Genomic DNA, 27590 nt, shown 5'->3' on the forward strand with positions numbered 1-27590 from the left:
GTTTCTTCTTGAACATTTTAAAAGTGCATTTTATCCTTCCTGGAAAGTACTGCTGCTAGATATTACATAGGCTGCCATTTTTAAGGTTTGAAACATAAATGCAACACAGAGGAACATTTTGCTAGTAATTAATATTATTTCTTTATATGATTTTGTTTTTTATTTTACAGCTTTGTTTTATATTACATGTTTGGACTCGAAGCTTTTCTCCTAAATTTTGCTTTAATAATTACAAGAAACGTTGGTGGTTTTCTCTAGTCATTTATCTCACCTTTGGTTTAAAGGAATAGATGGCAGCATGTAATTCTATTCCTTCAAAGCTAAGTGGCCTGGACAAGGCTGAAATAACCCAGACCACGCTGAAAGATAGTGAATGTTTCATTGCAGAAGAAAATGCAAAGTCCTGTGTTAGGGCTGGGATAACCCTGCACAACAGCACAGACCATGAGGCCAGCTGGTCAGCAAGCTGCTTGGTTTCTTCTGGAGGTGTTTGTAGATGATGAGTTGTGCATGAATCTGCAGTGTTTCCCTGCAGCACACGGGCAGTCATATCCCAGGCAGTCTTACCAGCAAGTCCTTCCTTCCCCTGTTGGTACTTGTGAGAGCACATTAGGAGAGCTGCGACCAGTTTGGAGTCCTCCACTAAACAAATTCCCTGGTGTGCTGAATTGAGTCCAGCAGAGAGCTACCAAAGTGGTCATGGGGCTGGAGTACATCTGAGGTTATGTAGGGTGAGGCTGAGAGAACTGGGTTTGTCTAGCATTAAAAATAGATGGCTGATGGGAGGCCTCATCGCTGTCTTTACTACCTCAGACAAACAGAGGAGGGCCAGACCCTTCTCAGAGGTGTGTAGTGGAAGGACCTGAAGCCACAGACTAAAGAAGACACAGGAAATGGTGACTAAAGAGTAGGCATTTGGGAAATGACCAGGGTGAAATCATGACAGCAAATGTACTGTCAGGCTGAGGGATCTCCATCCTTGGAGGTATGCAGAACTTGGCTGGACTGGCTTTGAGATGGGTTCTTGGACCAGATGACCTGTGGAGATTGCTGCCAACTTAGATGGTTTAGTGCATACTAGTGAAAGGCCAAGAGGGACATAAATGAGATTTCCAATGGGATTACGCAGCATAGGAGGCATCTCCTTAGAATTGTATGCATATTTGTGGGTTGGAGTTTGTTGGGGCTTTTTGCTAAAACCCTGCTGGCACTTACTTTCACCTTAACTTACTTAAGAACATTTCTGTAATTTCTCATTTTAGGATGTTTTGATTGTTTGTATGTTTGTCAGGTTTGCAATCATAACAATTTATCTTCTTACTCATAATAACTCTAGAAACTGATAAGGGCCCTGATGATCCAATGCCCCATTTCTTTGTAAGCTTTGATCAGTGAAGTAGATAAAAAAATCAATTTCTGAATTATTCTGGTTCAGATTTTGCCTGGATACTGTCTGTAAATAGTAGAGATAATTTACACTTATCTTTCTCTCAGTTTCTGCTTCAGGCTCTCAACAAGCTCCAGCAGATATGAAATGAGTATGACGGGCTATAGCAATATTTAGAAAGCTCTGTTCAGAACTGTGGTTCTAGCAACTTGTTTCGCATGTAGTAATTTTAAAATCTGTAGGACAAGGTAAAAAGCTAGCAATCTTCCAAACAGGTGAGACCCAGTGCAATCCAGTCTCTGATGACACTACTTTGTAAGAGGAATGCAAAAGGTACATTTTGTGTGCTTTACTCTAAATCACTTGCTAGCTTTAAACCCATTTGCTAGACCATATTTACTCTCAGGAGGCTGCTTTCATGGACCTTCTTGAGAGCTGAAGCTACTCAGCAGTTCACCTGCTTTAAACCCACATGGATGGGCAGCTAAAAAAGAAAATCTCCCAAGCAAGGATTTCCAGGTACCTATGTGACTTACTTGACTCAGATGGTTTCTTTATTGCCACATGTCAGTCATCTGCATGTCTACATTGTGCACTGTGTTAGGCCTCCCCTTTCAGGAAGGTCACTTGGCATCTCTCCTGAGCTCAGCTGAAGGCAGTTCATTCCTCCTGTAGAAGTCTCACAGAATCCTTTGCTTCCTGGGAGCCTTTGGAGCATGGTGTGAGCCGCATGAGCTACTCTGGTAGAGGCAGCTCATCCATTGCTGCATTGATGTAGGAGCTGTAGGGCCCTGCTGTGCCCCATCAGATCAGACTTCATCTGTATGTGCACAGATAAGATGCCAACAAACATGTTGTCGCTGCTGAACCAGCTTATCCAACTTGCAGCCTGTTCCCATGGAGAGCAGACTCTGGCAGGCAGGGCACCAGGAACAAGTGACAAAGATTCGTCAGTGACTGGCCTCCTCTCAAGGGGACAAGTAGAGGAACATGAGAGCCTGTGTTGTGCAGTGCTTAGCACAATGTGTACACGTGTTCATGCTAAAAATGGAGCATCTTGGGACCATGATTGCAGCTGTGTGCATGGGTGGGCTGGTGTGTACAGAAGACTCAGGCACTTCACTGATGATGGCCTGGGTAGGCTTTTGGTGTAGCTCATGTTAACCTTGTGATGCAGCCTGGTCAGATACTCAGGGCAGTAATGTAGCAATCAGACACTACACTTTGTGTCACTTCACTCTTTAGTACTCTTTTTCCATTAAGTAGCACTTGAAAGTGCTTGTGGTCCTGTTCCTGCTCCCCATAAAGCCTGGTCACCCCTAGTGGAGCTGGAGAAAGCTTATTCCCACCGTATTAGAACAATTTGGATTATCCTGAGAAGAAAGGAAGAGAACTGAAAAAGTTAACTGAGAGGAGGGAATATCACACTAAATTAAATTATTTTTGTTTGATTTTATAGTCATTACCTCTTTCTCTCTTGGATAGGTTGGAATTACAAATTTTACATAGCAATTTAAGCTAGTATTAAACTATATATAATCAGCCCTTAAAGTCTGTTAACTAGACTTGTACTCAGAAAAAAGCAATGAATTGCCAGTTTCCTGAAATGCATATACTTCCTATGAACTACCCAGATTGCACTAAAGGAATCGTGTCATCAACTTGGCCAGCTGACAAGGCATATGGCAAACTTTTATGATGCCTGTTATCTGTAATGATAGCTGTTTGTGTAGCTGTGCTATTCACTAAGTGAGAGTAGAACAGTAGTGCAGCAATTGCTACTAAGTGGAACAAACTGCAAAAGGACAAAAAAAAAAATTGAAGACCAACATTTTAGAAATGTGAGAAAAAGAAAAGCAGCACAGTCACCCAGGGGAGTTTCTATAGCAGCAGTAATCTGAAACACCCAGGCACATTGCCAAGAGCTCCAGTAGGTTGTTAATCAAAACTTCCAAATCTCCTGCCAATCCAAGGCTCTCTTAGCATCAGAAGAGAAAGCTGTCACATAATGATGTGATACTTAAGTTACATAAAGAAATCTTCAAATTTTTTGGTTTTTTTTTTTTTGTGAGGAGTATTCTTGTCCTAAACAGATTTTTTTTTTCTTTTTTTAGCCTATGAGAGAATCATTCCCATTGGAGTTTTGATTGAAGTAATGTATTTTTAAACATTATTACATTTAATTTTCAATAAGCATACAGGATAGTTTTAGATGCCCTAGAGAATATATTCTTTTATTGGCTGCAATTAGGTGTTCCAGTAGTAAAATGCAAATCTTATAATTCTTCCTGGGAATGGCAAAAGGTAGTAGTAAGAAGATTAAGCAAGTGTCTGTGTAAAGGAGACACTTTAATTACAATGTAAAATTTAAGTAAACTCTGTAAAAGTGCTCCAGTTATCTATTTAGTTACCAGTAATATATGGCTTTGCTTCAGGCTTTGAATTAACTAAAAAATAGTGTCAGCCGCATCCTGTTTGTATGGATAGTTGGTTTCTTTATAGTATCACACAGTAGGCATTTTTTTCAGCTGATGCTGACAAATCCCATTATCTAGGAGGTGTTTCCATTGCATAATCTTAGCAGCAGTGAAGGCAGCAGTGATTTCAATCTTTTCCATCTTAATTTTCCGGGTGGTGGATTTTTCAGTTCTCTTGGAGAGAGAGGAGAACGTGGCAGGACATAAAAGGAAAGTGTGCTTTTTGGTGTGGTTTTCCATTCCCACTGCTTGTCTGACAAGCCCTTGGTGATCCCAGTGAAGATGCTGGAGAGAGACAGGAGAGAGGGCGGGAGGCAGAGGCAGTGACCTCTGGCCATCCACACCAGGAGTGATCCGCAGCACCGCGCTGCTCGCTCTGCCACTGCTGGGATCAGCGCTAATTTACACAGTCTCGCATGTTTTGAGGAGATGTTCGCTGCTAAGGGAATGTCTGAGACTACACAGGGATGCCTGTGAGCCTGGAGAGCTGTGGTTTTAAGCTGTGTTTTTATAGGAGCTGTGCTGCCATAGAAACTGAGAGACCATACGTAAGCTTTGGCTTTCTATGTAAATAGCCGTAAGTGCCTTTGGCCTGCCTAAATCTTGGGAGAGAGAGAGATTTATGGGGCTTAGGAGAGGAGAAGTTCCCTCCCCCATGACCCTATTTCCCAAAAATACCATATGTCAACAGGATTCTTTTAAGGGAGCTGTTAAGAATATTAATGAAACAGAGCATCCTGGGGTTTTTGTAGGATAACCCATGTCAGTTGATTTGGAGAAAAGCTTTCACCAGTATAGTTCTCAGGCTGTCGGAATGGATTGGAGAAATTTAACATGGAGGTATAATTCTGAGTACTGTCAAATTTCATGTTATATCTATTGTTTACCCCCCTATACTTCTGCTTTAGCACAATTCCAGCTATTGAGAGTAGACTCATTAATACGATAAAGATCCCTGTGTGACATGATAAATCAGTCTGTTATGGGTCAGAAGGCATGGTAAATAGCCTTAGGCAAAATTTATGTAAGGTAATAAACCCAAGAAGATGGTATATATAAACTGAATTACTTTCAAGCCAGTAGGGGCACTCTTTAATTCAGTAGTATTTTGGCTTTTGTTTAGTTTACTACACTTACACCGTAGCTATGTAAGAAGTATACAGTCTTTTCTTGGATCACTGACTAGTTTAGAGTTCTGAAAGAGCATAGATATCTTAATGGAGATACAGGAGGAATAAAACCCAGGCTAGCAACTTCATCTTTCTTTGGAAATGAAGCTTTACCCAAGGGTCGATAAAATAATTTCACTGTTTTGCCTATCCATCAACTCTCCTGAAAGACTGTCTGCACTTGTGTCAAACATGAGGTGGTTGTCAGTGCAGGTAGGTGCAGGATGGCATTGATCCAGTTTGATGGTGTGACAGCTTTAAACATCATGAGGTTCAGTGCAGGTTGGAGATCGCAAGTAAATACTCAGAAGAGTGACTGGTCTTGGAAAGCCTGTGGCAGAGCATGTTTGGCTATGGATGGGTGCAGCACTGTTAGTAATTGCAAGCAAGATTTATTTCCCCATTTCATTTGGACATTTTAAGCTGTCTCAAAACTTTGCATCTAATCTGAGCTATGTTTTGGTGCCTTTTCCTGCCAATGGAAAAGTGATGATACATCTTTTCTTAATGTGACTAGATGAAATTACATGTGTTGGATATCCCACTTAGTTTGCTACTGAACTGAGTCTGATTTTATGTACTTCAGACCATCACAGGCCACAAGTGGAATGCACCTTCATGTATTGCACTCTTGCTTCAATGGAGATGACAAAAAGATCACTTTTTTAAAAGAAAATTGTATACTTGGATTGCAATTCTGTGTTCAGGACAGACCACAAATTGGAATTTTATGCCCAAATCCGTCAATCATTTATGTAACAGGCAGTCTAAATCATGCCTGTGATACTAGCAGTCTACTTGTAGAGCCATAAATTATTGATCTGCTTCCTGCAGTTTGTTTGCCCTTTCTGACTTAGACCAAAATTATTTACTGCCTTGTTTTTTAAAAATGCTTATGTCACAGAGGCCTTTTTAAAAATAATAGAGGGAAAGATTTCTTGAAGAGATTTCTTTGAAAGGTAAAAACTCTGTAAGAGAGTTCAGTCTCCTACATGATACTGAGTTGATCAGTTTATGCAGACCACTTTTTTCATGTCAGTCTTCATTTCTACTTCTCTATGGAAACAGAAAAAAATAACTTGTACAGAAATCTGAAGTTTTCTGGATCCTTTTCACTGATTTTTCCTAGAAATTCAGTTACAAAATTACCAATAAGCTGTTCTAAATACTATGCCTGTAAAAGGACTTTTTGCTTTGCAGCAATGTGTTTAATGACAAAGGTGCTTCATATCAGACTTGTTTTAATAAAATGCAGTAACCCTTGTGAACTTCAAGTGTGCCTTAAATTGCTGCACTATTTTTTATTTGCTTTTAATCTGGCAGAAAATGATGGTTTGATTTTCAATTTTAAAAAGCTGTTTGTTTTATGAGATGTGTAATGAGTTACAAATGTAAATTTTATCTAGGAGAAGTACAAGAATTTTCTACTGCAATTGGTCCCTGGAATTGTGCCACAGAATGGAGATAAACAAGGACATATAGGCTGAAGGAAAAAATGTATCTTTGATATCTAATGTGGTTAGGTTTTAAGGTCACAATTATTGCAGACTCTTGAAAGGGCAGTCTAACACACATTGGGGCACTGTAAGAAGGGAGTGTGAGAAGGACTGGAACCAGTAATTTCTCTCACAGGTATTTACAGGTCTTCCCTGAGGATAGCAGAAACAAGGATATCTTCATAATCCTCAGCTATGGGAAAAACAACACTTTCTGAGACCCACATTTACAGCCATCACTGAAACATGCCATTGGGTTACACATTTCAGCTGAGCTCCTATTCCCATAATTTGTACTAACGAGAAAATGAGTCTCTTCTCAGAATCACATTTAATACACCATTTCTATTCTTCACATTCAGCCCACATGGTGCTATGCCTGAATAAAAGCAGATTGGCTTCCTTTTTTATTCAGACACTCTGGCTAACCCTCATATACATAAAAGAATTGCATCAAAGTTACCACCCACTGAACATACACAATTTTTTCATGAATTGGGTCCAATCCCTTTTTAAAGAAGCTGGTAAAGGGATTGGGTAGCTTCTTTGCATGTTACGCAAATCCTTCCCACTTCACAGATTCAGCAACAGCTATTGTTGGGAGCTAAAGAAGCCATTTTCCTACCAATTCAAGTGAAATATTAGTCCTGCTCCATAATAAGCTTAGTGACTATTTACTGGATACTGAGGTAGTAAAGAACCACTAGAGATCTTGAGTGGAATATAAATAGATTACCTTTTTCAGGGTCTCAATGAGAGGAAGCTGAGAAATATGTCAGCTGTTTAATTATTAACATTCAGTATAAATCAATAGCAAAATAGGCTTTGATGGTGATCTTCAAAAGGGTTTTAATCATTACTTCCCTCACACACAGAAAGTAAGTCTGAGCACTCGGGGTTTAGCCTGTGTTTATGTTAACTGTACTGGAAGGCCACCATTAACTTTATAGCAATAATTAAGATAGCACTAGTTTTTTAAACTTATTGGCATTTGGGACTATTGCTACCACATGTCATACCTGGGTAATTCCTGAAGCACAGAGGACAGTCTAATGAACAAAATTCACTTAAATCCCATTGAAATTAATTAAGTTGTATGATTATACTGTAGATTTTGGGCCCACGTGATGCATGTGCATGGCACAGAATGCAGAAAAAAGGTTTATGATTTTCCTTTAGTGTGATTCTCCCCTGCCACCTGCCAGGAAACTGATGAGCACACAGGGTCCTGGAGACAAGGACAACTGTGGAGCCCAATTTCTTCACCAGCCCACTTTCACAGTTTGAATTTGTGCACTTCATTTTGCATTTTATTTGATATTACAGGAAGATACGGTACATAAGCCACTGGGGAGTGCGTTTCCTAGTTTGTATAGAAAAGTTATTCTAAGTGAGGTTGGGAGGAGGTCTGGGATGCAAAGCAGGGTGGGGCAGGGGGAGAACAGTTTAATGCAGGTGCAAATTACATTGAGAGAAAAGAATAATTTTATAATAGGAAGTACAGAGTTGCTAAACTTTCTGGGTCTTGAAGTCTTACTGCAAAGTGTTTGTGAGCTACAACTTCCTGATGGATTTCCTATAGCTATCCAAAATAGTATATTCCGCTATTCCTGCAGTAGCTCCCCACTCCCTCATTCCATATTTCTACTTCTTCAACTAAATTCATGTCCTCCCACCTTCTGGCTGCTCTAACTCTATTGCTTGCCCTGCTTCTCATCCCTAATGTACAAACTGTACTCATAGCAGGTTGCAAATGCTTTCAATTTCTTAGCACTTCTCTTACAACCTGTGCATGTCCTTGCACACTCCTTCACCGCAGCATCCCTTATGTGTAAGAGCTTGGAGGCTTGGAAGATGAACCAAGGGCTGCAGCTGTAGCTATGCTTCCAATATATTTAGCTTTTCTGCAGTCATAGCTAGTCTCTGATCTCTGCTAGCCAAGGTGCACAGACTGGGTCCGTGGTCAGCCATGCAGGCTCCCAGGATGGAGAGAAGCTGTTTGTGCTGTTCCCTGGCTGCCCAAAGAGCTCTGGTAGGAAGGCACTCTGTGCAGGCTGAGCGCTGGTACTGTGCTCCTCCCTTCTGCATGTTATCCTGCATGAGTGTGCCTACACTCACGTGGTAGTCTGCCATGAGAATGCTGCTTTGTATATGTCTTGGTTCGACAAGACAGGAGTCTGTGAAGGAGGGCAAAAGCCTCCTGTGCAATGGAGAAGGTAAACCCCCTCCCTCCGAATTACTAGGATTTTTAAATTAAAAGGCTCTCAGGCAAAGATATGGGAATGGGAGTAACAATTCTTTACTAGGAGAAAACTAGATAACAATTTAAAAAGGAAAATGCAATTGGTACAAACAAAACTAGTGATAAAGTCCACAACCTGAGGATTCGGGGTGTTGGTAGCAGTCCGGTCGAAATGATAGCTGCTCCTCTTGCAGTGGCTGATGAATTGCAGCTGAAGTGGTGATCTTTAGAAGGGTATAGTTTTCCTCTGAAGATCTGGTGGCAGTGGGGCTGGTCTGCCTCTGCGCCGGGGCCGCCTCCTAGCTCTGCCGCCGCCGCCGCCTCACCGCGCTCTGGCCGCTTCTCTCGGGAGTCCCGCCAAAGGAGCTGCTTCTCTCGGAATCCCGCAAAGAGAGAGCTGCTCTGTCCCCCAAAAGGTACCACTTTATACAATAAAAGAGTGCTTGGTTTCCCCCTCTGGGTGGAGCATCTCACAATGGGATCATGTTATGTTACCAGCCCTGCATTGAGTCAGTCAATGGCCCATTAACAAACCATTACCTCTTCGGAGCAAACCATTGTTCTTGGAAGAGATAACAAACCTGCCCAACCTCCAACAGATGGCAAATAGAATACAAGCTTATCTTACAAACCAGGACAGTATATAGAGTCTTTGTGGAAAAAAGTGAACCAGAAAACAGCAGGGGCGAGTAGGAGCTGGTGTCTGTTAACTTCATTGGTTAGTCCAAATCCAGCTGGTGACTGGATTTCCTTTCAGTGTCACCCAGTGACTTGGGGGTGGGCTCACTGCTGCAGTCATTAGGTCATTTGGGTTTATCACCCACTGTGTTTTCTGATATCTTGGTGGGTTTTTTAAAATAATGAAACCTAAACTGAACCAGTATATGTGATTTTTTATATGGTCAATTACACTACCTTTGCAATTTTGACAGATACTATTTGAGCTCTAGCTTATGTTGTTATTTTTTAATCTTTCTGTTTCAGGACCTAGGTAGAAAATATTTTCATGGGCTGGCTTGAAAGTTTGATCTGCAAAAACCATATTTTGAAGTTCATGTACTTAATACCACACACGAAATTTGCTCAACAAGTGTGTTTTACTTTAGTTATTTTCTGGTATACTGGTCATAGGAAAAGGGTTTTTTCTTCTCTTAAGCAAACATCTAACAGCCTCACTAAAAATGTCAGCACGCATTATTTTATTCCTTCCTCTACCTCCCTGATCACATCCTTTTCTTGTTATTGCTATTGCAATACCTCCTTCAATTAAACAGATAAGTAGACCTCTTCCACAACTCATGCCAACATATATTGGTTGGTGTGGGGTTAGTATTTCACACTTGCTGCTGCTTTTCTGCCTGTTGCCAAACCAATATCAGCTTGTTCACACTGTTCAGTCCCTGTATCTTCAGAATTTGAGCTCTACTGCCTGCACCTTCCTCTTGGATGAGCAAAGTACTTCTGCCAGGATAACAAGATTTCATACACTGAACCATCCAGATCATCTTACCATAATCTCACAATAATAAATCTTTGAGAGAAACATTCTCTTCTAGAAGTCCTACTAATGTACACTGTGTTTGCTAAGGAAAATGGTTTAGAGGTATGAATAATGTCATTAGAGTGGTATCATTTTTCCACAAGGGAAATTCAGAGAATAATTGATATGGAATAGCATGAAATGAAATCCAGTCACTTTGTTTTTCCTTATCATTATCTTAAATTTCACTGTTCAAAAATATATTTTTCAGTATTTCTGTTCTTGAAGTTATGCTTGAAAGAAATTTATCATTTCAATTTTGTTCTCTTTGTTTTTTCCTTTCAGGTATTTTTACTACAAATAATGTCATATTGTAGTTCAAATTATTTATGGGATATTATTATGCTGACAGTTACACAGAATTTTTTAAATCCCACATCAGGTCAGTAAAATGACAAAGCTCAGTATCAAGTCATCTGGGAAGACCTGTTTTTTGTAGCCTTCCAAACTGATGAAATGAATCCACTGGTAGATTTGCTTTTGCACTTATTTTTCCTAAACAAGTACTTTGGAGAAAAGTAGTGTAGTGACCTGCTACACAGGCAGTTTTTCATTTTGTATCATTTGATCAGGCAAGCTGATTTTGCTGAAAGGCTTAATGAATACTATCTAGTGCACCAATTAGCCAAATCAGTAAAGCTGATAAAGTTCCATCTGCAAAGAATTGGCATAACAAATATATTACCCCAAGTATATCCAAGTAGATCCTGAACTGTGCAATACAAATTACCAAGATCATTTCATGGAATAGTAAAAGTTGCTGGTTTTCAATAAATGATTGATAATGGAAAAGCAATTCAGGACTTAAGACTATGGTATTTAAATTAACCATCATACTTTATGGAAAAAGAACCATTTTTATATCCTCAAATACTTAACAATCTGTGACTTAGTCAATTGCTATCTGAATAATTTTGTATCATGGAACTGTAAAACTTTAGGAAAATTGCACAATTTTAGAAGAAAAATGCAAGAAAAAATCCTAAAGGATTCTTCTCTGTGGAATGTACACTTAGTGCCCTGTTATATAAACTTTTTCTTTAAGGAAGAAAGGTTTTTGTTTTGAAGATGCCCTATTCCTTTTTTTTAGCAGATCTGTAAAGTCACTTTCATGAGTTACATCTTCAGAGGTGTTTGCTGATATTCAGGATACCATATTGTTGAGTGAACATGTTTTTATTCTGTCAAATTATTATTTGACAGATCTTTTTTGTTCCTCTCTTTGTCAATTCCAACTCTTCTTCTGGAGTCTGTATGAAAAAGGTGTCCTTTTCCTTGGCAATTGCTAGCATTGCACTGGCATTATTAAATTTCTGTCAGTTTTTGTAGCTGGAGTTCTGGTTTGTTGTTATGGTTCTTAAAATAGCTTTGATTAATATGCTTTTCATTTTCACATGGTTGTGAACAGACTTACCTCCTAACATAGACTTTTATTTGTCCTTTTTATAGCTGATAGTAAACCAGTTATATATAAACCAGATACAATAGTTGTATCTAAATCAGAAAAGTGGAAATAAAATTGGGTATTTTATTTAACTTGAGCTGAGAATTTAATCAAAGCTAGTTGCTTAGTGTCTCCCACTTGTGCACGGTTGGCACATTTGCTTTAGGCAAGTGCTTTGTCCTGTTGAAATTGTTAGGTCTTGGGATGCTTAAAATATTGTCTATAGAACCCATTTGACCTACTGGCACCTAAATTTAAGCATCCCAGCTGTGACTATGCAAGGCTGTGTTCAGAAAACCGATACCATTTACTGTCCAAAAGAGCTGCACAAAGTCACGTCTAGATTCATGAGCAAGGAACTGATATTTGCTATGCTGCAAGGAAACTTTTTGGTCTTCTTGTTGCTGGTCAGATGCACAGGAGTCTCAGAATGTTAATTTTCTTTTACCATAGCTGAAAGTATAACAAAAATTACCACTTCTTGCATGCTTTCTTCAGTAATTTAATTTTCTATCAACTTGAATTACTTCATTTCATTTGCTATTTGGCAATCTTTCTCTGGTTTTCTCATGTATGGGGAAATTAATATATTTTTGCCCAGTAGTTAAACTTTTTTGTTTTGCAAAGTACATTTTAAACATCTAATTTTTTATTCTTTTCTTGTATTTGTTGTAAGAATCATATTGGAATAATTCTTATGTTTCTGTGTGCCCTCAATATCTGATATATGTAAATGATGAACAGAAGGTCTGTAAGTAAACATTTTTATAGTATGTCTACTTAAAAGCAAAGTTTAATGTTGATTATTTTCTTTAAGATGAAGTAGATAGCACTGCATTTCTTAAAATTCTTGACCAAAACATTCAAACCTCTTTTGCTTCTAATATTTATATATACATAACTCTTTTAATCCTTAGGCATAGAAGCATGATGTGTTTTTCTGTGATCTTAATACATAGACTTCTTTGGCATAATTGGTAATTACTTAGACAATACCAATTGACTAAGGATATAGGTATATAAATAATATATACATCCACAAAAAATATGAAAATTCACAGAGACATAATCCTCTATATTTACATATTTTCATATATGAGTAAATACAGAAAGTTCTAAAATTGTTTGAGAATAGAGGAAAAAAGTAGTTCAAAATCAGGAGAAAACACATTTAAGGTGACATTAGGAACAGTGAGAGATCTTAAATGCTAGGAAAATATATGTCATATGTCTTTTGCTAACTTAAAAAAAAAAAAAATTTGGGAACAAGCACCGCTAATTCCATGGTGTCAAAATGTTTTGATAACCAGATATGCAATAAGTATATTTCACTCCTGAAGTATTTGCAACTAGAGTTTACAAAGTAGTTTCAGCAGTGACTGGTCCTATGTGTACTAGCCACTAGAGGGGGGATGAGACACATCTTTTGTCATGAAACTTTGCAGGTAGTTGGTGGAGAAGTTCTGAGATTCTGCAAAATCTTCATTTTTATCCTCTGTAGTGTATGGTCTTATGACAAGCTTGTAATCTTAAATCCTCTCACCTTGTGTCCTCAGGGTGTAATCCTTATTTCAGATTCACAGAATCACGGAACAGGTTATATCCTTAGGAAAGGACCTTTGTCCATCTACAAAGATAGAGGATATTTCCAGTCTTAAGTAGATAGATCAGGCCTTTTTACAGGCAGATTTTAAGGATCTCCAAGAGCAGAGATTCTACAGCCTTTTAGGGCAAACCAAATCCAGAATTTGGGCACTAATGTCCATGGTTTACATTTTTTCTTTGAAATGTAATTGGAATATCCTTTGTCACAGGTTGTATATTTTGCCTTGCAACCTTACATTGAGCACCACTGAGGAAGACTCAGTCTCTGTCTCCTTTACACCTTCCCCGTGCTTAGTTGAATACTCTTGTAATATCTGTCCAGCCACAGCCTTCTCTTTCTGATAGTGAGGAAACCAGTTCCTTCAGAGTCTGCTGGTATGCCATCTACTCCAGACGCCTAGTCATTGTGGTAGCTTCTGCTGGACTTGACCCAGTGTATTAATTCCTTCTGGGAAGCCCAGAGGCATCCTTAGTTCTCACAATGACCAAATTTGGTTCTTACAAATACCAAACAGAAAGGAAGAACCAGTTTCCTGAAACTGCAGGCTATGCTTGTTCCTATGGCCCAGTAAGCAAATTTTCAAAATTCTCTCCAATTCAATATCTCTATTACTTGCTTCTACTTTCTATTTGATCATCATATTTCTCCAAAGCTTTGAGACCACTCTGGCTTCCACTCCTGACTTTTTTCGTGTTTCTGTTCTCCATCTCTCATCCCTCTCTCTCTCCCTGTGTCCGTCTTCCCCTCCCAATTATATTCCTGCACTCTTCTCCATAACAAGTGAAGAACATTCGTCATTGTATGTAAATGTTTCACCTACGTTGGTGATCTTAGACGTTGACAAGGAGTAAGAGACTTTTCAAACATGTAAAAAATAAAGTCTTTCAAAGTTCTTACATCCTACCACATTTTTTCTTAAAAATAAAGGCTTCCATTGACTGCCCTTGGTGGTAGTTGCAAGCAAACTGCAAGCACACTGCTATGTGAAATGGAGATTGAGTACAGCTGCAGAGACTGGATCTTATCATATTTTGCATGGAATTGCTTACCAGTTCTCCAGCCCTTGATTCTTTGTTCTCAATGTGATGCATAGTGTTCTGTCAGAGGAATGGGATTTAATCTTTCAAGTCATACACAGAATAGATTTATATGGATTTATAGTATATTTATGTATGGTTTATATAGAATAGAGCAAAAGGATTGCTGAAATGAATGAAATGTTTCTAAGGCATTGAGATGCCCTGTAGTGTTATCAAAGCATTTATTTTTGTTTTTTTTTCTCTACAGAACTCCACCCATTTTCATAGCCACAGGTGAAATGGCATTTTCCCTACTTTCCACACTGTGTAACCAAGCAGAAAATGTATTTCCAGGAAGAATGAGATCTGCTTAGGCATAGCTTTAAGCTAATGGAAGACTTCTCTGAATATGATGCATGAAGGCATGCAAAGATGCTGTTATTTGAACATAAGCTCTAAATATACTTGCAAAAATTGGTAATACTACAAATTATCATTGCCACATTACATTAGGGGATTTCAGTAATTCTGTCACAGTTTTAAGGATCTCAGATGAATATTTTAATGTACCTCTCACTTGCCAGACTGCAGCATCAAGTCCTGATCCACACTCTTTCATTAGAAACACTAGGTAAATTTAGATCTATAATCTCAAGAAGAGAGAAGGTGAGGAGTACAGGCAACTGAAATTATCTATGTAAGTGGTTTAAAAATCCTTTCTAAAAGTGAAAATAAAATCTGTGATTGCAATGATGCAACACAAAAGTAAATTTTATCAAATAGCACCTAGTCACTGTAATGAGAAGGAGTCTGGGTGGACTGTTTGAACCTGTGGTATAGGAAGTGTGGAAGTTCATGGAAGTTTACTCTAGATGTTAATATCGGAGAGAAGTGAGGAAAAGAATACTAAATTTTACAAAAAATAAATAAAGAGTTGTCAGTCTAGAAAGTCAGCTTGATAGGCTAAGCCAAGAATTCCCTTCTTCCAATATCTGATAGGATTCAGAGTTAAGTAATTTTTCTTTCCTTCCTATTTTTAAATAAGAAGGAAATAAGGAATAAGAAAACAGGATTGTTCATGTATTTGTGAGGGTTCAAGAGTAGATGCTGACCCTCATATTCTAAAACCGAGACTTTCTTTCAGTGGGTGCAACAGCTGTATTAGTGCTGCAGACTGCAACCCAGAGCTCTGGACACTATCACAAAATAAAAAGTACATATAGGAATGGAATTAGAAGGCATCTTTGTTCAGGTACATAACATTTGACAATGTAGAGTATAAGGAAGAAAAAAAACTCTGCAGGAAATGCTGAGTAAATGTACCTTTCCGCAAAAACAGCTGTAAGAGCTAACTTAGCTGATAACGCAAATATGCTGCAAAATTATGGGAAAACTGTTGTGTTGCTAGTATGTATCATTGTAATCACTACAGACATTCCTGTGTCAGAAGACACCAAGCTGAGTGGGTGGTTGACACACCCAGGGGATGGATGTCATCCTGAGGGACATGGACAGGATCATGAAGTGAGCCTAGGTGAACCTCATGAGGTTCAGCAAGGCCAATGCCAAGTGCTGCCCCTAGGTCGGTGCAATCCCCAGTTTCAATACTGGCTGGTGGATGACAAGATGGAAAGCAGCCCTACAAAGAAAGACTTAGGGGTGCTGGGGACTGTAATGGGCATGAGCTAGCAATGATCACTTGGAGCCCAGAAGGCAGATTATCTTCTGGGCTGCATCAGAAGTGTGACCAGCAGGTCAAACGAGGCAATTCTGCCTCCACTCTTGAAAGACCCCACCTGGAGTACTATGTCCAGCTCTGGGATCGCAGCATAAGAATGACGTGGACCTGCTGGAGCAAGTCCAGAAGAGGGACCCAGAGAAGGACAGAAGGCTGGAGCATCTCTCCTGTGAGGACAGGCTGAGAGATTTGGAGCGGTCCAGCCTGCAGAAGAAAAGGCTTCAGGAAGACTTTATAGCAGCCTTTCACTACCTAAAGGGGCACAACAAGAAAGATGAAGGCTACTCATTTTTAGTAGCACCTGTATAAACAGGACAAGCGATAACAATTTTAACCTAGAAGAGGGTACATTTAGACTAAATACAGGAAGTCGATTTTTATAGTATCAGGGGTGAAACACTGGAACAAGTTTACCAGAGAAATGATAGATGTTCCATCCCTGGAAATATTCAATGTCATGTTGGGTAGGGCTCTGGGCAGCCTTATCTAGTTCAAGCATCCCTGCTCACTGCAGAGGAGCTGGACTAGATGACCTTTAGAGAGCCCTTCCAGCCCATACTATTCTATCATTCTGTCTTGCTGTTGTTATTATGAAGTAGGCATGAAGCTAACTCACATCACCCATATGAAAAATCCAAGCTCTTCACGTGTAGCTACATTTACTTCTCAATGTCTCAATTCGTACTGTGCAACCCACAAACTCACCAAAAGTACAAGTCCAAGCTGATAAGATTTTTTAATTTTTATATAAATAGAATTCTGTTGAAAAACTGATATTTTCTTTGAACTTATAAGGATATAAATATGATCTTTTAGTTTAAAAAACCTAAGTGTGCACCCAGTAATGTCTCTTCTCATAAAACTCTCAAGGTTATAGTTCAGGAAACCATTCACACATCCCTGTTCAGAAAGAAAGAAAGCGGTTAAGGACATCCTGTAAAGAATTTCCTATCTTAAGGCTGTGTTGATTTTGCGTATTCTAAGAGTGATGGCTCAATACTTCTGCTTTTCAAAATGTAGTTGTCATCCCTTTTTATAGAGGGCAAAATTGGAGCAGATAGATGAGAAGCAATTTACATAATCATATAAAATAAGATCTTCACAAAAATAGTCTATTAACTCAAATTGTGTCAATTCCATTATTCTAGTTTAACAACCAAATACATTTCCTCTCTTAAAAGGCATTGCATTTGCATAGTTTTGGTTTTTTAATTAATCTTTTTAAAATTTATTTGTGATATAATCCTAAATTTCTGTGCTCATTTTACTGGGATAGAGTTAAATATCTTCCTAGAAAATAAGTTACTCTTTTTCCTCATTGGCAAGTGTTCTGAGTATGTTCTTTTTTTGCATATACTAGTAAGGATGTTCTGAGAATGGTTTTTTTTTTTTGGATATGCTAGTAAGGATGCTCAGTAATATTTCAAACATGGACAAGGAGTAATATTGGGCATTGCTAGGCTGCACTTACATAACACTTCATGAGAAAGATACAGTGATTAAGAGAGAAAGTGGGCTTCATGTTTATGATGTTATACTTAAAGACTTTCTCTGGAGAGAAACCACAGAGATCTTGAGCTAACAAGATGTTGTAGCTGACAGTCCTGTATTCTAAAGATCTTTAATTTTAACTTTTGTTTGCTGTTTATCTAGAACATCTGAATTGAAAATACTACACCCTTGTGCATGTATTTGTGCATGTCGATCAGAGTGTAACAATTTTTACACAGAAAAACCCTACCCTTTGTCACATACAGCATCAAATATTATAGGTCAAACCTCAATTGTTATAAATCAAGACAAAGTTGTAGAAATGTCTCATAGATGCCATGAATTTTGTATGGGGAATGTTTTTTGTGTGTTAATCAAAGTACAGTATGCAGCTATTTTGATCATATATTTTACTAGTTCCTCTAGGACTACAACAGTGATATGAGAACAGAAACTGCTTGTCAGAGTGGTATTTCTATTACAAAGCTGTAAGATTTATGCTATTTACTGCTGTAAGTAATAAAGATATCAAAGACTTACAGTGAATATAGCATTAAGGTTCAATAAAGAAATCGTAATGATTTTGGAGAACCTTATTTCTGGCAAGCTGAGATTGTATTTCCTGTCTACCATGACAGGTCTTTTGTTCAGCAGTGGTCTATTGCCCAAGAAAAGATGAGCAAAAGCCACTCATACTGAGGTTTAAGTACTGAAACATTGCACATTTAGGGTAGCTGAACATCTCGATGGTGAGAAGCTACAACTCTTAGTAGTTGCTCTGTCCCTTCCCAATATGGGAAAGCGTTCCAACTGCGTCCCAGCATTCTGCTGGGTAAGAAGAAGAATGCATCTTTCCTCCTGCCCTATTTTGCTACATCCTGCTTGCCATAGGAAGGAGCCCTCTTGGTGACTGGGCCAAAAAAACTAAAATTTTTTTCTTAACTTCCCCTCTAAGTCACTTCCCAAAAAACATGTGGCCAATACTAATGCCTTGGTTGTTACCAATTCTCTTTTGTTACCGTACTCAACCCTCATATGCAATTCAGGGCTGTTTATTCAGCTTGTTATTCTGTCTTGAGAGTTTCCTGAAATAGCCTTGGAAAATAAATTGAAATCTGGAATGGCATTTTGCAATGTGGAAAGTAATGGATATTAAAAGCTGACTGACAGCATGCTTTCCTGCCTAGTGTCAAAAGGAAATAGAAATTAAATTTAGCAGAGTTCATGACTATTGCTACACTAAGGAGCTCTCAATCAGTAGTAAAGTAGATAGGAACTGTCATCCCCATTTGCAACAGAAGCTGCAATTTGATGATACAAATTTGTCTTCAGCCCGCCCTCCTTGAACCAGTCTAGTCCCAGTCAGATTCATGTGCCATTGCGCACATAATAACACAGTCACACTTAAAGACTTTCAAGTTTCATTCAGGCTTCCATGTTTTAGTAGCATCTTCCCTGCTTCAAATTAAACTGAGTTTCATTACATATTTAAGGTTTAGCTCAGCAGCACTAAAATGTTGGTCTTTCTAATGCTTAAAGAGGTTTACTGAATCATTTAAAATTCTGATATGTTAAAGCATGCAGTTTTCCCAGTTACTGCACCTTCTGTAAAAAGTCACAGATATATCCATAAGGATGGCATTCAAATTTTCTTTCCACATCATGAGCATTTAGCTTATCATAATTTGTCCTGAGAGTTGATGTTCCTAAATGAGAAAAGCTTTATTTTATTTATCTAATGTCCAAAAGTAATTCCATAAGTGAGAAATGTATTTACTGATGGAGCATATCTATTTGAAATAATGCATTGAAGAACTTGTGAACACATTTGTGATAATTTGGAGAAGGTAAAATAGGCAATTTGTCTCCCAGATACTGCCAAGAGAAATGGATTTAGATCCTTTAGGCTACTTCTCCATGGTGATTGTAACTATAAAGTTGGCTATGATTTTAAAAATAAATTAAAGCTTTTGGGTTGTTTCACTCACACATGTTTTATGAAGATATTCTAGGCTAGATTATCAACATTTTAACAGATGTGCTTTCTTTATTTTGGAAATTTTAGTTTTTCCTTTCTATAGTATGACATCCTGATGCAAAACTTAAGCATTTGGAATTAAATTATGTTTATTTTGGCATCCTAATTTCTTTCTCTAGAAGCACTTTCAAGTACTTACCCTCTGTGCTAACATTCAGCAGCAGCTTGCTTTGTTTGTTCTGCGACAATGTGAAATTAAAAAGTGGCTTTGCAAGCAGCTACCCCAGTAGATTAAAGGCAAATGATCCCATTTTCTGATGGAGTTTGGGTCATGTTGAAAAAGTGAGCTCTTAGTACCTGTTGTAAAAACATTTAATTTTATTTAAAAGGCAGCAAACAGAAGTAGTGCCTTTTCTTCTTTCTCCAGATGGGCTCAGTTCCTGCTTCCGAACAGTGCTAAAAAGAATGACCTGAAGTCCCAACTAAATGATTCAGTAAAGCAGAAAAGTTTCATTACTGGCCTGATCTTCTATGGCAGTTCTGTGCTGGCATTTGATCATTGGACTGTAGTGATTCAATCATTCCACACAGCTAATTTAGTGTGTTTCTTTATTCACATCACAGGAGATTAAGTGAAAGTTGACCAGTGCTTGCCTGCATAGTCAGACTGAAATAATCTGTATTCCTGCATGCAGAGAATGAGGTCCTGGTATGTGATCAGCCTTGTTAGCAACCACAGGGAAGTTCTCAATGTAACCTGAAAGTCAGGAATTTTGGGGATGGAAAGAGGGGAGATCATAAGAAGCATTCTGTCTTGTTAAACAAGAGGAAGATAGTCCAATAAAAACCTCCTACTTCAAGAAGCTTTGTATTAAATAAAATCACTTATCATCATAGTTTATTTTTGCAGGACAAGATGTATGACAGGACCACAATTCTTTTCAGTGAAGCAGCTGAGTCACTCAGTTTTAAAGATGAATTTGGCTAGGAGAAGAAAGAAATTAAGAAGGAAGCTAGGTAAAAGCAAGCAATTAAATTTAAAATATCTAATAATACAGATTTTAGTATGGTAGTGCAGCTGCCAAATGACTTTTCTAAACAGTCTTATGTTTCTACTATTAATAGTAAAGGGGGAAAAATACACCTGTATTGCTTTCTCACACTTCCGTAAATTCTGTAGAGCTGTTGGAAATGTCTGTTGTGCAACTGATGTATTGTAGACAGCAATTTTACAGGGAGTTCTAGGGCAGGTTTTATGGTACCAGGTGGTACCATGCACTAGTGTGTCACAACTGTAATACTCAGTAGTTGTTAACTGAGGATGGAGTGGCACTCTGTGCAAATGTGATCATAAATATTTCAAGACCCACTAAAAACTCCGGCAGAAAACAGAGCTATTCTAAAAGTGAGAACATTGATCTTTAGCAAGTCTTTGCATCTTCCCTCTTCTGCACTCGTATTTACAGCCTCAATGCTGTGTTTGGTTCTTTTTGTCCTTAACATAATTTTTGCCTTTTATTCTTTTATTTCCAGTTTTAATCCCATGTTTAATGTGGGTTTTTTTCTCTTACATATTTTTTTCCTATACCTATAGCTGAAACTTAGTCACAGAGGGTGTAGACTCTTCCCTATGATCACTCTCAAGTGTTTTATAAAACAATCATAATGAATTGTCCCTCATTTTCTCTTAATTGACTGTAAGAAATAAAAGAGCTAGGTAAGCAAAAATAACATCAATACTGGCCTATGGTTATCTGATGAACCTTTGTGACCTGATTGTTGTTGGTGGCCTTTGTCTCAATTCCCATTGCATTCATGCATCCCCATGAATTTATAGTGGTTTGTTCAAACTATTGAACTATGTAGTTCAAACAAGAAATATTCTTGTGAGTCCTGGCACATTTTAAGGTAATTTTTTTATAGTTGCAGTCATATTTTACGTCTGGAAATTGCTTACATTTGAATTACTACTGTTGTAGGTTTTACTGTCTAGAGCAACAAAAATAGAACAAACTTCATTTGATAAGGTGTTCTGTATTAAAACTGTGTCATTGATCTCAAGAAAAAAGGTTATTCTTAATAAAGGAGCTTGAAAATAATCTGGGAAGTATTTCATTAAGCACAGACCCAAAAGCTATTAATATTCTTTTGTCTTCGTTGACAGGCAAATTTTATCTCGCAGCAAGTGCAGTGCTCTTCCTGAGCCCCTTTTATGATGTGACCTCACTGCAATATTTGTCACTTCTGAAAATTATGGGAATTTTTGCCATTTGTTCGGGTGTTTTATTTAGGCTCTAGCCTGCAGTAGACTGAAGGGTAATGAGAGAAACAAACTGTCCTGAGCATACTGAATGACATCATCTTATATAGAAAGGGGGAAATTAATTGCTGTGGGAAAAAAAAATGGGGAAAAATGGGGGAAAAAAGGAAAAAAATATTCTATGGTCATTTAGGTGTTTTACCTGTGATTCAAGCCTAACATCTTCGGTAATTTTTTGATGAAATAGTTTTACAGAACATTTTAATATGCTGCATGTACTCTAACAGCTTTGGATGGTAAATGGATTTTTCTAGACTACATTTATCAAAATGTAGAAACATGGACAGATGTGGTATACACCAAAACCCTCAAAGCCAGAAACCTTATAAGAAGAGAACGATTGAAAATAAACTTTTTATCTCTGACTGCTAGTAGCCATTCATAGGTGAATAAAATTTTCTGAAATGAAGCCACAAGATTAATATTGGATTACTTGTTTTTTTCCTATGGTGAAGATGATTTCATATTATTTATGGAGCAGCTGGCTCCTGAATTATTGGATATAAACATTAACAAAATACTCTATTCATACTGAAAAACCCGCATACTGTCATAATAGCAATCTGGATAATAAGACTGCCATCCAAAATTTCAAATGAATGGATAGAAAACAATTATTTTGAAGTTGCTGAGCTGCACAGTAAGAAAGAATCCTGCTGAGGCAAACAAATGGTGAAGATCCTCTACAGAAAATTCACATGGAATTCTCTTTTCCAACCACAAGTTCAAGCAGCCATCAAAATGCTGTGAAAAAGACTTAGAATAAGCAGATTGAACCTATGTTCTTTCTTCCTTCCTTCACTGTTCTAATTAAAGCTTTTTTAAAATTAATTTTTTCTTTTAGGGGTGTGTGCCAAGTAAATGCTATGAGGAAAGGATAGACATGCAGCAGTGTCAAGTAGGCTTTCCCAGTCCAGCTGGGACAGCAGGCCTCAACTACAGCATCATGGCTAGTTCCTTATAAACCTGATGGTTGTGGTGACATGTCTATGTGCTGTGAAGGTGCTACTGAACAGCATTCCCATCAGTCTTTCAGGACAATCACACTGAAGGTGAGGGAGTTCCCTAAACTAGGAGGAGGAACTTCAAACTATCCTGCATTTGAGGACCTGGATACAGGGACACTTGACAGATACCAAGGTTGTGCTTTTGACCTGCCTTTCTCTGTGGATTGACTCAAAGAGAGCTTGTAAAGACTAACTTCGCAACTTATGTACCAAAATTCAGTTGCCCTATTTTTGTTTTTGTGAGGATTGTTTTCACAGTAATTTTCAAAATCAAAGTAGAAATTCATCAGAGTAGATGAATGGATAATTTTTATCCGCATGGTCATAAAGTGCTCCAAAGAACACATGCTGCATAATGAAGCATGACTTCATTTTGCAAACTGTGTCTTGGCTGTTTCCCAATGCTTTGTATTTTACCTTTACATCCAACACGTCTGTTTTTACAGACCTGTAATTCTCATGGAACCTGTAACTGTTGATGTCACATGCACCAAATACTAGGCACAGTATCAAGGCCATGCCCCTTGTACTTCCTTGTTCCTCCATGTCTCAGAGTATTTCAAAGGGAAAACAGTAATTTTTTAATTTTTGTAATGTTTCCAGAGAAGTCATCTGCCTTCCTGAAAATGTTTAAAAATTTGCATTTCACAAACTTTAGCATAACAGTCAATGCCCCTTCACAAGCTATGTGTTATCACCAGCTTTCCAGTACGACACATCTCACCCATTTCACTGTTATGTTAAAACTTGTCAACAATGGCTTCTACCCTGCAATTATGCAAAAAAAATTAAGCAATTCACAAAACAGGCTGCTGCTTGGAGAGAGGGACTACATTATATTCCTTTGTGTGCTCCTTCTCTTGTGTTGGCTGAGTTCTTAGGAATTATGTTTATGCAAACTCAGTTGTCATGTGGTTGTTTGGCATGTGCAAAGCTGATGGGGAGAGGCAATACAGAAGCAGCCGAACAGCTCATCAAAGTGGGCACCCAGTTTACATAATCAGTGGTTTTGATGGAAGAGGGAATCAATAGCAACTATCTATATTGGACTTTGCTGCAGAAGAATAAACATTGAGGACTGCCATTGCCTGTATTGCTGCATAGAAGAAAGATGTACCAACAAATCACTGGTGACATTTTTAACCTACCAGTTAGGTGGAGAACTGGGATACTGTGATCCTTTGATGTTGTTATTGGTGTCAAACAAATTATGAGAACACTTTGGTCAGGTCATTTTGTAGTTAGCAAAATCTTACCTACTATGCTAGATCAAAGGGAAATATGTCTGCACCATTACCGAAAATTTATGTTTTCTTAGTTAATGATTATACATCATTATATATTGTATTATTTTATCTCAGCCAAACATATGCTGGCACAATGATAGCTGTTCAACTTGCTGTGTTTTTTTCTGAAGGGCTGATCTTTAGTCTGAACTCTTTTTTCTCTTGGAAATACTTACCACCTAATGCTTGGAAATATTTATCTCTAATGAAAAGGAAATATAGTGAGGCAATTAGCTGACAGTGAATTTATTTGCTGTCTGTTTAAAAAATTATACCTTATCAGTCAATAGGCTTGAGACACACTTTTGAGAGATAAGTGCCTGTGTTTAAATTCTAGGAGGCCTCCTCAGGGTGACTTAGGGTATGTGAACACCAACAAGTCTACCCCTCATTACTGCAATATTAATGTTTGCCATTTTCTTCCTTTATCAAACCACAACATACTCTCAGAGGTGAAAATGTGCTGAGCACAATGATTGGTTTGAAGTAATGTTTTTCCCCGCTCAATCTGTACTATCTTATATTTGTTGCTATAAGCAACAGTCCTTTGAATTGCTGTATTTATAAAGCTTTAAAATAGGACAGATCAGAGCACACAATCTTTGTGACAGGCAATTTTTCTCTGTTTTCTTCACAAAAAAAAAAAAAAAAGACCTGTGGGAAGATATGGTCCCTCACCTGGATTTGCAGTAATCTTTGTTTCTCCAGAAGCTCAGAGTTTGTTTGCCTCTTCAAGGACAATCTTTTTAAAACTGGCAAAGGGAAGAGGCTGTGTGTCAAAACTGATTAAATGTGTCAGATGTGATAATCTATTGCAGAGGTCTTTAGCCCTATATTCTCAGTGTTCACGTTAAAATGTGGGAAACATGGCTTTCTTTCTCAGGCTAAGCAAGTTGCAGTCTTTTCAGAATACTTATAACTTCAAATTCAGATGGTATCAAGGTAAGACCTCTTTCCATTTACATTTTAGGAAATAATCAATATTTCCCTGAAATACTGAAGTTGATGAGTGTGAATAATCATTCAGTTTCATTGTTTCATTTGAAAAGGAGTTAAAAAACAGCTGTATTTTCACTGGTGGTTGTGTGGTTGCCTTTTCATTTTATTCAACTATTATACAAGAAAAACTGAATTTCTGACAGCTTTTGAGGGGTTTCTTATGTTTTTCCTTCTTTTTTCATATTTTTTCAGATGTGGACCACAAGCAGCAAAACACAAGTATTTTTTTAAGATGTTAAACCAACTGTGTTTATCTAGAGGACAATTTATTAGAAATTAGCATCCATCTCCTGACTGAAGATGTCATTCAGGAGAAAATAAACATTTTATTATGAAAAAAAAAACCAACTTTACTTCTTGTATACTGGGCAGGGAATATGATTATCATGAAATATCTCCAGAAGCTCTATTTATGAAATCATGATATATTTATATCTTTGCCCTTTCATTACTTTTTTCCAGATATATGATTTCAACATGAGCAGTACGTGCAAATTTGAATTTGAAATGTTAGGATTCATAATTCCATCTTTAATATAATTTTATTAAAAACCTTTTGAAACATTAATTAATATATATGTAATTTTCTTTAACAGCTTGATTGTATGAAAGAGGCTTTATTTACTTTGTCACAGAAAGCGACAAGTCAAAATGATTTTATTTGAGTTGAGCACATAGGTGTCAATCTAAAGTGCAAGAGAAAAGAATCAAACTGTTAATAAAATTTTAGGAGACTGTGAATTATCCCCTTCATAAATGATAAATTGCTTATTTTTTTGTGGTAGACTTTAAATTTTTTCAGCCTTTGTAAAATGTTATGGCTATTCAATACAATGAAAAGAAATAGTGTAGTGTTTCAAAAGAGCATTTAAAATGACTGTAAGGTACAATGAATTCAGCTATTTTATTTCAGAGATTCTGTGTCTAAAAGAAGACCTTAAATGAGAGATCATGTCATCTGTAATTTCTTCTTGTTTTATTTTGCAAGCAACTAATCCTTTTTCTGATATAGCAGCTTTTCTTTATCATTCAGAGAATTGAATAGTTTGGACGATGCTTAGTGAAATCAAATCAATCTTCAAAAGTAAAAGAACAAGAAAAAAGTCAACAATGAAGAAACAATAAAAGAGTTCAGGCTAAACTGCATTCAGTGGGGTAGGATTGGGGAGTGGCTACAGGTGCAGCTGAGTTGTCATATCCAACAGGAAGGGGATTGTGAGCAGTTTACGGGAAGAGAGGAGGTTACAGGTGGAAAAACTCATTACCATGTTGCTAGTGCTGGAACAGTATGTTTGAATCATCTGTTAAAAATAGTGAGGATAGAAAGACTTCAAAGTAAATTTTATCATAACATTCCTCTAATGAATGTCTTCGCTGTGGAAGGAGGGGGAAGAGGGAGAGAGTTCTGCTTTTTAGTGGTCTGAGCTTGCATGTTGCACTGGAGATGTGTGCAACCAAGTGAGTGGTTTCTGCCCCAGGCAGGACCCTACCCTCTGAAGTCTTCTTGGAAATACAGGTTTTGGCACGTGAACAGTGCTTAGGAAGTTTTCTTCCCTCCCCAGAGCATATGGGTCAGTGGTTTGGCTTCTGAGGAAGTTAAGATTTGATCATCTCCTTATGTTGTTGATGACTAGAGTGCATATGTATACAGGGAAGGATTTTTGCAGGAGTACTTGGGACATATGTGGTACTTCCCAAAAAATGCACAACTTGGGAAAAAATTCTCTCATTCTTTCTACTGCTGCTCACACCTGAATTATGCTTTTGCCTGTGAGCTTGAACAAAACATCTTCTGTTATCTTGCTGAGTTCTTCTAAGCATGGTATCAATGTGAATTTTTAAGGGCTTAGCATTTTCCACTACAACTGATCCATCTAGTCCAACATCAATATTAATCATTTCTCCAACCTGCTTAAGTACTAACATAAATAAATTTTATCAACATGGAGCTCAGTGCTTAGATCTTCTTGCTGCACCTTGTTGAAACTATTTCAAACTACCTCAAAAATCCCAACATAGTGCTACAGTCTGGAGCAATCTAGACAAAATCCATGGCATGTTTCTCACAAGTTTTAGAAGTTTTGCACTTAGGCAGTTCTGAAAACAGTAGATTACCCTAAACTGAGGCTATTTTCCATTGATAAATTATAGTATGAGCAGGGCTCTTACCTCCTGAGCTTGTGTTTTTTTGATTGCTTGATTGAATTCCTCTTCCACCCTCTCTCCCAAAGCCCTTCTTTGAGGGATTATTTTTAAGACAGTTGTCATTCTATAGCCAGTTCATCACTCCATTATTGCTACTCTTGCCGTCTCTAAAAAGAGGCGGTAAGAGTACAAAGCTTTCTATCTCAGGGACATTACACGTCGTTCTCTGCACAAATATGGCCATAC

At 37.8% G+C, this 27590-nt stretch overlaps 1 protein-coding gene across 13 annotated transcripts in view; it reads left to right on the forward strand.

The window, feature by feature from the left end:
* DLGAP1 (DLG associated protein 1) overlaps positions 1-27590 on the forward strand; it is a 405586-nt gene that overhangs the window by 105834 nt on the left and 272162 nt on the right. The gene's annotated exons all lie outside the window — the stretch shown is intronic.

Source organism: Lonchura striata, chromosome 2 (assembly GCF_050655825.1).
Source record: "Lonchura striata isolate lonStrDom1 chromosome 2, ASM5065582v1, whole genome shotgun sequence".
NCBI lineage: Eukaryota > Metazoa > Chordata > Aves > Passeriformes > Estrildidae > Lonchura > Lonchura striata.